This window comes from Tamandua tetradactyla, chromosome 8 (genome assembly GCF_023851605.1).
Source record: "Tamandua tetradactyla isolate mTamTet1 chromosome 8, mTamTet1.pri, whole genome shotgun sequence".
Taxonomy (NCBI): domain Eukaryota; kingdom Metazoa; phylum Chordata; class Mammalia; order Pilosa; family Myrmecophagidae; genus Tamandua; species Tamandua tetradactyla.
Window position 1 is genome coordinate 18,599,841 of NC_135334.1, and position 12,616 is coordinate 18,612,456.

At 37.3% G+C, this 12,616-nt stretch overlaps 1 long non-coding RNA gene across 1 annotated transcript in view; it reads left to right on the forward strand.

The window, feature by feature from the left end:
* LOC143644096 (uncharacterized) overlaps positions 1–11,370 on the forward strand; it is a 301,622-nt gene extending 290,252 nt beyond the window's left edge. Inside the window, exon 8 of the long non-coding RNA XR_013156507.1 lies at positions 8,177–11,370. This is a non-coding gene — a long non-coding RNA (uncharacterized LOC143644096). The remainder of the gene's footprint in view (positions 1–8,176) is intronic.
* Positions 11,371–12,616: the final 1,246 nt, after the last annotated feature.

Below are 12,616 nucleotides of genomic sequence, written 5' to 3' on the forward strand. Positions count from 1 at the left end.
AGTGAGGAAATACTATACCACCTGTTTGTTGAACAGAAATTGCCTGTCATTCTTGTTTTGCTTTGTTTTGCCTCAAGAAAGAAAAATTTGTTGTGCTTCTCTCAATCCCTGAGACCCTAACTTGTGATGTTTACCGTTTAAATCCACGGGTTAGGCTCTTGGGAGCTGCGAGTCGTGCATTTGCCTCCTGGAAATTTGGTGCAACTTTTTTTTTTTTCTCTAAAGCAAAAAAACAAAAGAAAAGAAAGTTTGTCTGAAGTGATTGAGTGCACCACTGCGGTTTTCATTGTTAAGTGGGATCAGGTGGCCAGGGGGTGGCAGTTCCTGGATTTCTGTTACAGTAGGTATATAGTTTGCTATCAGAGCATGTTGGCTGCTATGTATGTATGTATATATTATTGATGCCTGAGGCTTGGGGAACTCATCTACATGGTTTTTCCTTGAGAGCAACACACAGTACTATCCGAGCGTAACAAGAACAGCTCAGTACCTGGTGTTTGACCTCAGAATGTCTCAGCTGAAGTCCCAGCATGCCCCATGCCTCCAACTTTTGAACTCAACAGTTAATCTTAAAATTGTGTCTAATTAAAATGGGCATGTGAATAAATTATATATTCAAAGCCCCCACATGTGTATCATATATGGTTAGATTATGAGCACAGAGAAGTGTGAACCAACAGTTTCAGCTAAAATATTGATGGTTAAAAATTCTACTCTTGTTATTCTACAGGAAGGATGGAATTTAGGACGCCAATAGAGATTACATTTGTACTACTTGGCATTATTTTGAAAAATAAAGTCAAAAGAGGGGGGTGTAAGCTCCTTCCATGATATCTTTTTAAAAATGGTCTATGTGATGATTTTAATAGGAATTGGAAATTTATTTCCTAAATATATCAAAGGAAACAAATAACATAACACACACACACAATTATTTTATCCTTTCAAAGCAATCAATGCCTGTTATTCTTCATTTAAAAATTGGATAACATTTATCGGAATTTAAATTCAGTCCAACAAAAAGTTATTTATAACACCAAAGTCTACAATTAAAATTGTCCCCTCTAAAGATAATTATTAGCCCTACCTAGTTTGTAGTTGTCTGAAAATATAACTTCTTTTGATAGAACAATTTCAGTGATTTAGATCTATCTCATAGTTGGAGAAGAGAAACATTTAACTTACCTTTCCTTTGTTGTGAAAAATTCCAATATACAAATTCATTTAAACAATTTCAGTATTCCTGGCCCAACATTTGCCTTCTGGTTTTGGAAAATACCTAAATCAACTTTGACTTCAAATGCTTTCTTCTTCTAAAGATAATATATTAGTTATAACCTTATTTTATACATATAATCAAAGGCTAAGGAAACTGTTCTTCTCCTGTTGGTTTTTTAAGTGTTTATTGAAATTGTATGTATTGATTCCAAATCATAGTCAAGAAACCATTTTGTATCAGAAAACTGAAATGAGAAGATAAACTGTGCAACAATTGTCCTACATCTTTTGTTGAAACCTCTTGTGCAGTAGTAATATTTAAATATTGCTTTCCACCTTCGATAGTCTGAATATGGTTCAGAGCAAAGAGTTTTTTACTTGATTTTCAAGTCATCTCTTGGTTTATATACAATGGATTAAAAATCTTCTCCCTCCAACCCCCGTTTTAGCTGCTGTGCATGCATAGGTATTTGGAAATTACAAAAAGGCATCTATTTAATTTACGGATAAATATAACCGTATGATTCATAATCAAATATTTGCAAAACGTTTGAAGCTTTGGAAGTCAAGATATAGCTGCAATTTGTACTATGACAATGTATGCATGAATCAATAAAAACATGCTAGATACAATTCTGTGATTTTACATGATAACAGAATAGTAATTTAATACCAGTGTTTCTGTTTGTCTTCCAAAGCACGCTTTCTGTTTTGTTTTTTACATGTTTTCAAGTGGATTGCTTATGTTCTGAGGTTGCGATCATACAACTGATCACACCGACGTTTAGGAGCGCATAATGACACAGAAGATTTTCTGTTTCAGCAGGGAACTGCTTCAGCGCAAAGCCAGGTTTCTCGACACCCCTCTTCCTCACGGAGCCCATCAGTGAAGTTCAGTGAAATGAATAACATAATTGGTGGTTGGTTCAATCACTACCAGTCTAGACTAGCCCAGACGCATCAATTAGAGGGGGCTGTCTTTTAAAGAGAGAGTGCAACCGAAACAAGCAGGACATTATTGATACTGATCTTTAAAAGTGCAAATCCAGCTTGGCAGATAAAAAAAAAAAAAATAAGGCGGGGAATTGGGGAAGGGGGGTGCGTTGCGGGAAGAAAAGAGAAAGAAGTGAACTGGAGCTTTCGGACACAGAAGGACAGGAAGCGTGAGAGAAAAGGAGGGGATAATGAGTGAAATGCAATGCGGCATCTCCTTGGGGTACACAGTTACAATTCAGTTCACAGGGCGCACTGGTTCACCGTATTTTTAACTAGATCCCTCCCCCCCCCACCTTTTTTTTATTCCCTTTTTGCGTCTGTTTCCAAAGAAATGCCAGCTCAACAGCAAGGCAGTTAGAAATTTAACAGCTCTAGGAAGCCCCAAGTGAGAATAAAGCCAGGTAATACTAACCAGGCAATAACTCCTTTTGCAACATTTTCTCAAAAAGAAAGAAAAGACGATGATTATTTTCAACTATTTTAGTCCATCTTTCTTTAAAAATCAAGTGTGCTACTGAACGGTACTCATTTTAAATCCAGCACTTGGACACTGATTTTATGGGCAAGAATACCTCTAGGTAAATAGCTCATCACTTTCCACTGAATACAGTAAAAGTATGAAGAACGTAACAAAAGGCTTTAGCAATTTGGTGGGATTTATTTTTATTAAAAAAAAAAGATGATTTAGAAAGTATTAGGAATCAAGCCCTGGGGAAAGAAAATGTTTGACTGGTATTAATTAAAACACTGCTAATATATTCTAATAAAATCAAATTTAACATTCTCAACTAATCCGCCTGGTATGTCAAAGAAAAAGAAAAGTATTATCTTATTTGCATCTCTGCAACCCAAATGCATTTGCTCATTCAGCAGAATTAATTTTTATCACCGGCCTGTTTAATCTCCTCACAGATTTAGTCAAACTTATTCTTTCAAACTAAAAAGGATCATGCTAGGGAATCCATGGGAGGTACCGGCTGGACTAGCAACTGTATTTGGCTTTGGCTTTATATGCTATTAATGTTCTTTTCTCTTCGTCCGCTGTAATGGGTTGTAGAGGAGAACAGTGAGACCGCAGCGAGAATGATGAATGTTAATTTTTCCTGTTCTTCTCTACGTCTACCCGTGGAGTTATCGAAGAATTACAGTTGCCAAATTATGAGTGGCATTTATTTACATGACTGGTGTTGGTCTGTTGATTAATATCTAATGTGTTCCTAATTTCAGGATCTGTCTTATTGTACATTTCTAATTTTTTTATAAAAGGATCTGCAGTCAGAAACAAATTGCCTTTCCTAAACTATTTCAACTGTAGCCTTTCTAGGACAAAGTAGGCAAGTGAATGTAAAATTTTATTCATGAGTTCTTTGTTTCATTTACAAGTCAAAATTTCTCCAGAAAAATGTCATACTTTTATGAAACCGTAAGTTTTAAGCTGTTCATTGTTAAACTCTCACGACTGATCAAATGATCCCATACTGACCTTTTAGCCAAACTGTTTCTCTGCATACTCGGGTACCATGACCGTGATATCAAATGCAAATTTTTGCCTAAAACAAGAAATGTATGGGCCATAAATATTTGAGGACCATATTTGGATATTTCAAAACTGCACACGATCAGGAAGCGGTACACTCCTGACTAAAGTACTGACTACACTGCCTTTTTGCTCCATTGCCTTTTTCAAGTCGCCCATGGAAAAGAGCAATCGCAGTTCGGTTTCACATGCATTGTTCTATAATCCAGGCAATAAATGCTAATTAGTAATGCTCAAGGATCCGACCATTCAGAGTAATTATCATAATTTACTTCTTCCTTGTTAAAGGCATTCCTTGCTGATTTAAAAAAAAAAAAAATGAAATCCTCATTTGACCATTGCACTGCAGTGGAAATGCAGAGAGATGTTCCAAGGCATGGTAATGTCACTGCAGCTGCATTCGAAGTCACTGGCATGTGCCTCTTAACTGATTCCAAATGGAATCACAACTTAATTTCTAAACAGAAATTCATGTAAACGCAAAAGTTTTCCATGTGCACCAGGAATGTAGGCTTGTATTTTACAAACCCCAAGGCTCCGCCTTCCCTGCCCACCCTCTTACTAAAACCACTTACTGAGTAGAACAAAGGAAACTGCTAACTATAGAAGCATCATTAAGTGTGAACAGCAACAGCATGATAAAGTATGTGATATGACAACATATTCCACTGCACAAAAGTGCAGGTAATTAAATAATTCAATAGTAACCCTGACTAATTAGCAGAAAGATCTTTAAGGAGGAATCAAGAAAATGGATCCAATCAACTAGAATAATATGCTTCATTCTCTAAGATCACAAATACATCTTTGATTATTTGATGACTGATTCATACAGAAAGATGAGGACAAAAGCCTGTTCTTCAAAACAGAGCTTTGATCGGATGTCCTCTTCAGGACAAATTAATCATATGTTATAGAAGAGCTGAATTTAATGTAGGATTCTGTGTTTTCAATCAAAAGTATGATCTGTGATTCTAGTGCTCACTTCTCTTTTAATCAGTTGATCTGAAAATCATCGACCCCTTAGCTTTCCATAGCTTTGGCTAAGAATATATATGTAGCCTCCTCCACGTTTTCTAATGAAGCTCATGTTTAAGTTTGCTTCTTATTGCTAGAAGCAAATAAATATCAGATGCTCAGAGGAATAGAATAAATAACCGTTCTGCATAAAATATATGTTGGGAACCCCTCCCTTCCTTTATCCATCAAGGTAATATTCCCAGAATTCATTGTTCTTTGGTCATTTAAGGGAGAGCTTCAGCTTTTGCTTGAGGGTTGTAAGCACATTAGAGGAATAATTCCCTTTAGATACTATACAGAAGGAGCCACCTGCAAAATGTTGATGCTGTTATTGAAATCTCAAGTGGAATCAGCTTTCAAAAAATTAGATATTAGATACATCCGATATCATTTGCAATGTGTAATTATACTAATGTGCATATAGTTGTGTGTTGCTTTACATGTTGCCTACTTGAATTTCTTTTCCAGCGCATTTCTCATCATTGGAAATAGCTCCTGAGTAGGTGGAAAACTGGAATGTTTTTAAAGTTAGCTTATTTTTAAAAATCCTTGTTAATTAATAGAAGAATAAAAGCACTCTACAGTCTGTGCTCTCCTGCAAGAATGAGTATGTGTGACTAGATGCTGAAAGCTCATGATTCTGAAAGGGTTATCATAGTAGACACGTGTGTTATTTATGAAGTATTTGGTAGTCTTTGTAGATAGAGTCTTCATCCTGACTTTGGACAACTTGAAGTAATGGAGAATATTAGAACAGTAAATTTTATTTGCAAGAAATCCATTTCCTTTTTGAAATAATAAGATAAAATGCTAGGGAAATGGCCTTAGGCAGAGATCCTAATTTAATGTAATCAGAATAATCGAAATGATCAACAATAATAAAGCAACTTCTTTTATTTTTTTCCCCTCCAAGTTACATGGCACGTGGCGGTTAGGTCGTTTATGCACTAACGTCAGCTTCCCTTTTTGTGTCTAAATGATACCAGGTATCTACTGATTGCCCCACTGCAGACCCCCCTCCAAGGAGCCAACCTCTCAAGATCTATCTGTTAAGGAAAAGTGTAGGCAGAGCAACAGCGGGTTGGTTGGATAGCCCACCCCTTGACACTTGCCATGTGCTCAGTAGGTGAATAGACTCTTGATGCAAATTCCAGGAGCTGTCACCATCAAATCCAGAGGGACCCTGAGCACGGATACAGGAGTCCCGATTTATGCTCATATGTTTGGGAGACAAAAAGGATTCTGAGGTATGCTCATGTTGAGATAATACAAGATACTATTCATTACAATTAAATTGTCACAGGGCCCAAAGAAAAGTGATTTGTTAAACATCTGACTTACAAAAGACACTGAGAATATGGCAGTTTACATAGTTATACTATCTATTTCTCAAGATTCATTCTAATGATGGAATCTGTATTACCAAAGAGACAGTTTGCCTGGGCATTATCTATGTAACACCAAAAAAAAAAAAAAAAAAAAAACTTTTGGTTTACTTTTCATCTGCTCATGTATACAAAGCGTTACTAGTTATCCAAAAGAGTTCTGAAAAAAAGTTATATGAAACATCCTTCCCTAATACCATGACATTTTAATTTAGTCACAGACGAACAAGTGTTACAAGTACGTATCAAATGCTTAGCATTCCATCCTCCATCTCTTGGTTCTCAAAACAATAAAATCTAAAATCAGTAAGATGTACATTTAACTGCTCACCCAGGATCAGTTCTTGTGTGCTTGATTAAACAGAAAAATACTTATTAACAGTACTGAGCACTTATTATTCCACAGGTTTTAGGGAAAAGAAACCCACATTATACTCGCCATCTAGAGAACCATCATCCTCTGTTTGTCTAAAGTGTTTGTGGCAGAAAATAGCAATATGTATGAGGCTATCTTCCTTTGGTGGACCTGACCCAGTATGTTTTATTGTTGTGCTAGCATAATGCCATAATGAAGAGGCTGACAAAATCTTCAGTTAAATTAAAATCACCCTGTAAAGTATATTTCATTCATACAGCTTTTATAGAATAAAAGTGAAGACCGATCATTTCACTCTTCCCGAATATCCTTATCTGTAAAATGAGTGGGTTGGATTCATTGACCTCTCAATTCTATGACAGCTCTAAGAATTTTCAAAGCTATTTTAAAGGACAGAGGCACAGGAACCACGAACCAGGAGTCTATTTGTACTAACAGTTGCCCTTCCGAAGTTATATTAGATTCCACCTCCAGGTTCTGTGTTTACTGACATATTTTGCCTTGCTGCTAAAACAGTCAAGACTGGAGTTCATTTTCAGGAAGGGTCAGTGACAGAAAAGAAGAACAGCTGAAGAGTGAAAAAAGCCACACAGAGGGAAAAGGAAATTCCTGATCAGAGTTCTAAGCCCATTTCCTTCAACATCAACATAGAAGAAACCCAGACAAGCACCTGCCTTTCTATTTTAAGACCATATTCTTTAGTCCCGCCTTCAGTGAATTTCTTGCAGAATGGTTTGCATTTTTCTGTTGCATTGATGTCTTTGAGAGCCACAGTTCCCTTCTCACTTGACTCCCTGGAATCAGGTTAAGATTCTCTTCAGAGGTCTACAGTAGTTACATTAACACACGACACTTCCCAAAGTAAATCGGAACATGTTCGGACTCTCCTGGAGATTGAAATGTACCCTATTTCAACTAAGCTAAGTTTCTTTCCCTGGCTTCCAAGCCTTTGAATATGCTCACAGCCCTGCCTGGACTGCTTTTCCTTTCTGTCCCTTCACCTCTTCTACATTTCAGTAACCTTCCTTTCCTTCCCCCCTTCCTCCCTCCCCCTCCTTCCCTCTCTCTCTCTCTCCCTTCCTCCCTCCCTCCTTCCCCCTTCCTCCCTACCTTCCTTCTCTTTTGTCCTTTCGGTGTTTTACCTTTTACCAAGCACCATGTGCCATGCTCTAGACCAGACATTGAGAACACAAAGATGAATACAAGGAATTGACATTAACCCCTTCATGATTCTAGTGACTTCATTCACTCCTGCTTTACTAAGCAGTTACACATTGACCACAATTCTAGTCTACAATTAGTCCTCAGATTTATTTGAATGTGTCCTTCAAGTCCTGTGCGCTTTTGTTCTTTTCCTATGTGTCCTATTTTAGTAAGCTGCCTGATGGGCACACCTGAAGCTTTTCTAGTGGAGTGTTTTCTCCCCATTTGGGGCTCTGATACACACACACACATGTAGGCACCATGCTGTTGATTGACTTCTTCAGAGAGGTGAACAGTGAGAAAAAGCTGTCATTTCCTAGTGATGCACATTTTCACCTGTGGTTAGAAATAGCATAGTCCCTAAAGTATCATTACATCTATTTATTTTTATTAAAGAGTCAGTGTGGTAACTTTTTGTGACATGTTCTGTTATTTTTTTAGTTGTGTTGATGTTCCTTTCAGCTGGTCCCATAGCCTCCCCCTCCTCAGGACTGTCTCCTCAGTGGAAGAACAAAGATTGCAGAGACTACTTCATCGCTGGACCCTCAAACCAACTATGAAGTTGAAACCAAGAGAGTGATCACCTGAAGACACCTCTCCTGTTAACCAATGCCCCAGATTGGTGCAGTTGCAACCAATAGAACTCTCAGAACAAGAGATAATCTTTCAAGACACAGAAAAACTTAATAATGACATCTAGATTTCTAATGAGCCAAGGAAATTCTCTTCCCCATGTGTATTCCTCTGTTTGTGTTTAAATTCAGTGTGGCATTCATTTATTGTATTTTTTCCTAATATACGTATGCTTACTAATACACTAATATTAGAATTTAAAATCGCACAAATGTGATAATGTTTTAAGGAACAAAATTAATGCAGTTAAGTAGACTGAATTTTAGACACACAGAGTTTGACCTTAGGGTGACCTGAAGAGTAAAAATTTTTTTTTGAAAAAAAGTTATTGCTTTTGAAATAACATAGTAATAAGAGGCAACCCAAAGGATAAAATAATGGTACTCCTACTTTGTTGTAGGAAATATGTGTTGTTCCACCTGACACTAACTAACTAACCAACCAACAAAGCATTATTTTTATCTCGCAAGCCATGTTGGGTGGGACATGGCCTCTGCCTCTAACAAGTTTAAATCTATTTAGACAGATTTACAGAAACTTTTCAAAAGATAAGTAACACATCGGGTCCATAGACTGTAAGAGCAAAACAAGAAAAAGAAGATTTAAACCAAGAGATCAGAGGAGGTTGCCATAAACTAGCCAAAACTGGCCTGATTGGGGAAGAAAGTTCCCAAAGGAGGTAGACCAAAAATGAATCTTGAATGATGTTAAAGATTTAGATGAATGGAAAGGATGGAGAAAACAGTCCTCCAGTGGAAATACTACTGTGAGCAAAAGCCCTAGAAGAAGGAAACCACGTGGAATGTTTCGGGGATTGTGAATAGATACTCTTAGCTGACTTCACCCCAGACATTCAAAGCCTATGTATACGGTGTGGATTTCATACACACGCCTCTCTCCCTGTCCAGGTGCTGCCTAGAATTATAATCAGATTTCTCTGCCATTACGGCGAGTTAGGGTGATTGATGATAATATGGGGAGCTTGCAATTTTTCTGTTAACCCAATAATAACTGGTATTAAGTTCTAACTATATGTTAATCATTTTATATATGTTAACTCACTTAAACCCCACAAAACCCCTGCAAAATAGATATGAGTATCCCCATCTCACTGATAGGAAAACTGAGATAGGAAAACTGAGGTCTAATGAGATTCAGTAACTTGGCATATTCAGAGTTCACATTCAGGATTGTGATTACAAAGGTCCTGTGTAAAGCACTACATCACAACATTGTAGTCCATAACACAACATTACCTCTTTTTCTATATTCCTTAGGTAAACCAATAAATCTTTTGTTTAATGAGTTCCTCAAAGTTTTCAGTGGTCTAGTTAAGGAAAAAAAGAGAGAGAGAGAGAGAGAGAGAGAGAGAGAGAGAGAGAGTTGCAAATAGAAGTTGCCAGCATTTTAGTGTTTTTGTTTTGTTTTGTTTTTGATGAGTTCGTCCACTTTGGACTGGATGAAATCTCAAATTCCTATGAAATAAACAAAAACAAAAACAAAGCAAGGTAGGCTTAGGGGCCTCTATTGCTTTCTTTTACAGAAGAGATAAATCTACAACCCACAAGGTTAGAGTAACTGAAGGAAAAATCTCACCATTGAGTATAGCAGAGCCAGATCCAGAAAACAAGCAGTTCAGTCCACACTCAGTGACTCTTGAGCGCTCCACCCTGCCTTAGCAAAGCCTGAATTGGAATCTGATCAATGGACACATTCTATCTCGATTTTCAGGGAGCATTATGTCTGGTAGATTACTTTGATCCTGTACTTCTTTTGGCTTCCCACCTCAGTGTGAAATATAGCTGGCTATGAATTAACATCTTTAAATCCAGAAATAGTCAATGATCCATCCCCAAAGACCATGTGATGACCAAATTTTTATGTCTACAATGTGTTCGGTGGTATCTTTAAGTTATTTGGAATTCTTAGTGCCCCTCAACAAATGAGCTCTTCTAGTGAGCTTCTTCGTTGCCAACATTATGCACAGTATGTATTTGTAAGTGCTTTTGCATGAATATTTATAAAAGACGGTTTTGATAGTACTTATGTTTTTTAAAATATCAATAGTTATTCACTATTTTAATCCTTTCTTATCCATGCAACTGACTGAAGAATACTTCAGCCATAAAAAGCTAGAACTGAGGAAATCTCATTCTTTTAATAGCCCCATTGCATTCAGTTGGCATTTAGTAATGATTAATAAAGTGGTCATCTGTATAATACAGAGGTTCAAAATGCAATTTTGCCTTGAAGGAGACATTTATTTAAGCTGGGTCTACTTAAGGACCAGGGTCGAGACCTTTGGAAGTATCTGAATATCTGACTGTTGTAAAATTTCCACTCCTATCTGGCATTGGTCAAAGTTAGACCTCCTCTTGGCTCTGGTCATTTTGTTTTCAAAATGATGATTATTCATCATATCACAGTTCTCATTAAGTAAATTCATGAAGAGGGTTTTTCTTTTTTTAAAAAAAAAAAAAAAAAAAAGAGTAGCCAAGTACAAAGTGTGACTTTGTTGACATTCTATGAGACTTGACACTCTGTCATCTGTACCCTAAATCCCCAATAAAAGCAGTGGTGCATCAACTGTGACCTTGTGTTGATTTCTTGGAAGAGCATAATCTCAGAACTTGTTTTCTCTAGTGTGCGTCAAAGCTAGTTTCAAAATCCATAAGGAGCAAATATTCTAATGTGACGGGAAAAGCAAAACTTAGAGAAAACTGCTAAACTGTCCCATTCCCCCTTTAAGTAAATGGCATTATTATCCTCCCTGGCCAGACGTGTGGGTGTGGTCCCTTCCACCTGTCAATCATATGATCCTTTTGATTTTTTCTATGCTACTGCTTTAGTACGACAACCTACATTTCTCTCCTGGATATGCCTCCAGCTTCTCTCCTCGCTGCCACGTAGCAGTCAAGAAGAGCCCCCAAAACCATGACTATGATCATATCTTTCCAGTTTCAAACCCTTTGTGGCCACCCCTCCATTGCCCTTGAAATATCCTGACCCCCAAAGCCCTTCATATCCTGGCCCCTGGCTCCAGCATTCTTCCCTTGACCTATCAAGTGCCTCTCTTCTACTGTTTGTCTAGGCTTTAACCATGCTACTTTGCCATTTCTTAATGTCTTCTTTAGCTTCTGGATTTTCTCAGATACTTAACCCTCTGCTTAGTACTTTCTCCACTACCTCTGCCAAACACACCATCCCTTGTCCTTCAGGTTTCGTTTTTGAAGTCATCTTTTGAGGGAAATCTTTCCTCTCACCACACACCACTCTTAGGATTAGGTTGACTTCCCCACAGAGGTGCTTTCTAGTATTTTATTCTTATGTCATATTAACACATATCACCCGGTATTGTGATAAATTGTTTATGCTCTTATCTCCTCCATCTGAATATGAGATTCTAGACCTGTGCTATCCAATATAGTAGCCACTAGTCACATGTAGTTATTTAAAGCTAGACTAATTAATACTTAAAATAATTCTGTTCCTCCGTTGCACTGGCCACCTTTCAAATGCTCAGTTACTGGCATGAATAGCGGTCACACTACTGAATAGCATAGATATAGAGTATCTCCAACATCACAGAAAATTCTGTTGGAAAGCACTGCTTTAGAAGACAGGCAGTTTTGTTTGTCAGTTTATTCCCTAGACTTGTAGCCTTTCTCAACCGAAGTTCTTTAGCTGAACCACAGAGCCACAGAAAACAGTTCAAGTGCTATTTTCTTAATTCCTTCGAGGATGATATATAGCTAATACTATACTAGATGCATAGAAATAAGTTACCTCATTGCATATTAAGGGCATCAGGGTTTAATTCACAATCCCGTCTGAGAATGTCTGCAACAGTTTATCCCAGTTCTTGGCACAATGAGGGTACTCAGAAAATATGTGCTGAATGATTGAATGAGACAACTGGCTATTTAGATATTTAGTCGATTTTTCCTAGATCTGGGCATCATATAGGAAAGGTGACTTTATTGTGATAGACCATTTCCTTCTTTTCATCTTATGGATAGTTGGATTACTTCATTGTAACAAGATTGCTCACCGTTTATCTTATCTTCACTCTTGAAAGAAGCAAACAGAAGTTGGGAATTAAGCTTTTATTCAATTGAATAAGATCAGTGAAAATGATCAAAGCAGATATCAGATTTGATAAACCCTATTTCTTTTAAAGATTTGGCCAAAGTTTACTAAAACTATTAATTATTTGCTGAGGAGCTACCATGTGCCAGGCCTTTTGTT